Source organism: Poecilia latipinna, unplaced genomic scaffold (genome assembly GCF_001443285.1).
Source record: "Poecilia latipinna isolate Pla-1442-1.1 unplaced genomic scaffold, P_latipinna-1.0 Scaffold407, whole genome shotgun sequence".
In the NCBI taxonomy this organism is placed as follows: Eukaryota; Metazoa; Chordata; class Actinopteri; order Cyprinodontiformes; family Poeciliidae; genus Poecilia; species Poecilia latipinna.
In genome coordinates, this window is record NW_015113023.1 from 10,835 (window position 1) to 15,077 (window position 4,243).

Genomic DNA, 4,243 nt, shown 5'->3' on the forward strand with positions numbered 1-4,243 from the left:
TCTCTTGGGGTGCAGTGAGACAAGAGCCTTCCTCTTTGGTGATGGTTCATTTGTCGCGTCGTGGCGCGGCGGTTCAGCTGAGCTACGAACTGGATGAATAGGAGCGTCAAAGGTTCAGTTGCTCTCATACACAGACAGGTCATAAATATCACACACATTAAGGAATGAGAATTAGTAATAGAATTGAGGGCTTAGGTGGTTTCAGTCAAGTAAAATAAACTGATAAATAATCAATAATGGAATAAGCAGACTTTACTAGCAACTTTAAAAAGGTTATTTTTTTCTGTTGATATTGTTGGTTTTTGTCTCTGAATCAGGATTACACACGTTTGTCAGAATACGCCCACATTACTCTGGTGGATATTCTGTTAATTCCTCTGCAGATTTTTGCTAAATTATTAAAACATTCTGGTTTCCATTGAGTTTCTGTCCACAATGCTGAAATAAACACAATACAACATGAGTAAAAATCTGGATATTATGTCAGAAAATAGGAGGAAAACATTGATTAACACGTTTTATTTTTCTCTCATTTTACCTCAGAGTTTCCTGATCTAATATATCAAAATGCAGTGACATGTAATCATGACATAAAAGTCATTTTTACCAGACTAAACTATGCAAATGACTTTACAAAGTCGTAAAAATGATGAAATATTTCTCAAAGACAGTTTGGAGGAAATGTACGTAGTTTTTGATTCCATCCAATCATGCAGGCGTCTCAGCGCATCGAGGACAAAGACACCGCATGTGGATCCTGTGATCTACGGCCTCCTGGATGAAGAACTGACAAAACACAACTGGAAAGTCTTTGTTGCTTAGTGATGGATTTACAAATGTCAGTAATATTCAGTCTGATAGCAACAAAAGGAACAAAATCATCCGTCTCTGATAACATTTTGTTGTTTCTGTGCCTTAGGAAAAGAAATGGTGTGCCCTATTTTTTGTCCTTGTCTTGATAAATATTACAACCAGCATAAATGTTTCAGTGCCACATGCATCCTGGTGTCTGTGCTGAATACAGTCCTTGTTGTCTCAGCCTGATTGTGCTGTGCAGTTTTTCCCCGTTTGCTTTCTGCCGAGGACAGACCACCAGCTTCTGTTCAGCAAAAAGTCTTTCCAACGTCAAGTCTGCAGATTTTAAGAGAAAGGTAAAAACAGGTTTCTTTGTAACCTGTTTGTAACTTTGAGGAGGAACCGTGAAGGAGCATCCTCTACTTTAGTGCTCTAAAGTCTTCTTTTAAACCGAAAGCAAATTCATGTTGCGTTCCAGTCGTACTGGGAATCGAGAAATTTGGACTTCCCATCTGGAAAAATCAACTGGAACGCTCTCTGAAGTCAGATTTCCCAATACTGCTAAGGCCGACTTTACCTTTCAATATGGCCGCTCCTCAAAATCAACAGTCGTACAATGTGATGGAAACATGACGCACATATGAGAGTTAATCTGAAATCAGAGCCGCATGAAGCACCTGCAGCCTTAAACTGAGCAAATTACAAGTGGAGTTTGGATTTCAGTGGAACGTTATCCTCATGATGTCAGAGGAACATAACAGCTCAAAGTTATTCATTTTCTGCTTGAAGAAAAGATTTTAACATGATTTGGTTCCAACCTGCCCTGATTTGAGTGAAAATCCTCACTGGTGAAACTCTTTAATCTGTAGCATTCAGTGTAAAATGTAATTTACATGTTACTGCATATTTGCAGTGTAATATTTTACAGCGTTTTAGAGAACATGAGGGAAATAATTAACATCGTATCATAGTTTAGTTTTGGGATTTGACCCACAAATTTTACTCAAGTAAGAGCAGAAATACTTCATAATAAAATTACTCAGGTAAAAATAAAAAGTCCAAAATGCTCCGAAAAGTACATTTTTTTCAAAGAAAAAAATGACTCAGGTAAATATAACTAGTTACCTCTGGTCATATTATTCCACATTGAATTGAAACGTCAGTGTTCGGTGGATCAGCCTGTAACTATATTTGGGTTATCCTTTTTTTCTCCAACCATTAATATTTTCTGCAGGTTTTTGTCGCCTCCCTGGAAGATCACTCAGAAACAGAGCGGTGGAAAACATTTCTATCGGCTCTCCCAGGATGCCTTAATGATTTTATTAACACACTTCCTGAACAGTTGGATTCTGGGACAGTTTCAAAACGCATGAAGGTCAACTCGAGTTTATTTGTAGAACAAGTTTGTCCACTTTCTGCCTTCCTCTTCAGCTCATATATATTTTATTTCAGACTGTAGTTGGGAGGTGATAAAGAAACACATCAGATCTTTCCAGCTCATTTCCTGCCAGTAAACGACATTCAGTCTTTTCTCACTGCTGAAGAGTTGAGTCTGGCTTTACGTTTTCACCTTTTTCTCATATATATTTCTCTTGATCCCCAGGACTGGGGAAGCCTTTATAAATTTGTTAAAGATTTTTAATTTCCAGGCTAACCTTGTGCTGTTACATCTGCAGTCTCATTGGTTTTCATGATGACATGTTGCTTAATCGAAGAGCCTTAAGGAAACTCACGTTTCTCTGCGTTATTGTTTCAACGTTTCGGATGGGGAACCTTGTTCTGCAGGATTTGACAGGATGCTGCCCACCAGGAGTGGCTGATGCTGCAGAGCTGCTGCACCTTTCTTTGACCTCAGTCACATGAATGTTTTGTTCCTGACCTGCTGTTGAGGGAACTCAGGTGTGTTGGAGATTACACCAACAATAGCAGGACAGTAGATCTGCGGACTGAGATTGGAGACCCTCACTGGTGAAAGTCTTTAATCTGTAGTATTCAGTGTGAAATAGTTTCTTAATCTTGTCCCAGAAGTTGAATTTTTTACATCAAACCTTTTATAAGGTGTAAATAAGATGATACAACTCACACTGCAGCCTGAAGTGATCCAAATCACCTTACTGCGACCTACATGTGATCTTTTTATGACAATCTGGAAACTCAGTGGACTTTTATAAATGCAGCCCAGGGCTCTTGGATGTGTGGTTCTGAATCTGATACATGTCGGACTCGTGTCATTGATACTAATCTACATCCCTGCAAGTGGTAAGAAAACAACAACCAGTGTGAATTATGATGAAAGTGCTGCTCTGGTCAGACAACAACTTTAAAATCACAAGATGCGCTCCACCGTTAGCATCCATGTTTATCTGCGCGGTCGCTACATGTGATGCTCCTGCACCTCTACATGAGGGATACTGTTAGGCTGTTTGCGGTTCTCATTAAGAGAGTAACATTCAGGTCACGTATGTTTGGAAATGTGAACAGTCGCGCAAAAAAGTCTGATTTCACAAAAATCTGGTATTGAGCCTTAAAGCCTGCAGTCTGAACGCAGGTTGGTCACCATGTTAAATCAGAAAGTCTGTAAAATCTACCAGCACTTTACAAAACAAACATCACTGTGCTCACAGTGTGGTCCGCGGGCCATTTGTGGTGTCCATTTGTGGCCCTTTAAATGATTGTGATTGGTTTTGGTAAAACTTTGGCCAACAAAACAGAAAATAATTTATGACCCCAAAATTGTTTTTTTGTTTTAATAAGGTCCATCGCCCTTTTTATGTTTTCAGTCTTTAATGATATACAGATTTCACACAAAGATTCTTCATGCAGGCGACGCAAACAAAAAAGAAATGTCAAAGAACAAATGTTTGCATGTTTAGTTTAATGATATTTGTGGCTTAAATTCACCAGATTTGGCTCTTAGGAGGGAAAATCTTAGAACAAATCCCCACAAACGTGATCCACCATTAAAAAAAACAATCTTCCTGTCATGTTCCGTGTTTCTGTATGTTTGTTTTTGAGTTTTCTGTGTTCAGTCCTGTTTTCCTGTGAGTATCTGTCGTGTCCTCCCCGTTGATTGCTCCCCAGGTGTGTCTCGTTCCCTTAATTACCCCGTGTGTATTTAAACCCACCTGTTGTCTGTGTTCCTCGTCGGGTCCTTGTCGTCGTTTGTCTAACGTCTCAGTGTTGTTCTCACTAGCCAGTAGAACTGTAAAGTCCTGGTTTGTTTGTTTCGCCAGTAGAACTGTTAAGTCCTGGTTTGTGTTTGTTCCGTCTAGTCCGTTTGACAGTTGCTACCGGTATCTAGCTGCGTGCTTGTTCCTGCCGTGCTGCCTGCCTAGGACTGTGTGTGCTTTGTTATCATTAAATCTCCATCATCACCATAACCTGGGTCTCAGCGTCTCTCCTCACCACCAACACCCCCACCTTATGACACTCGTGGCTTTAAGGAAAG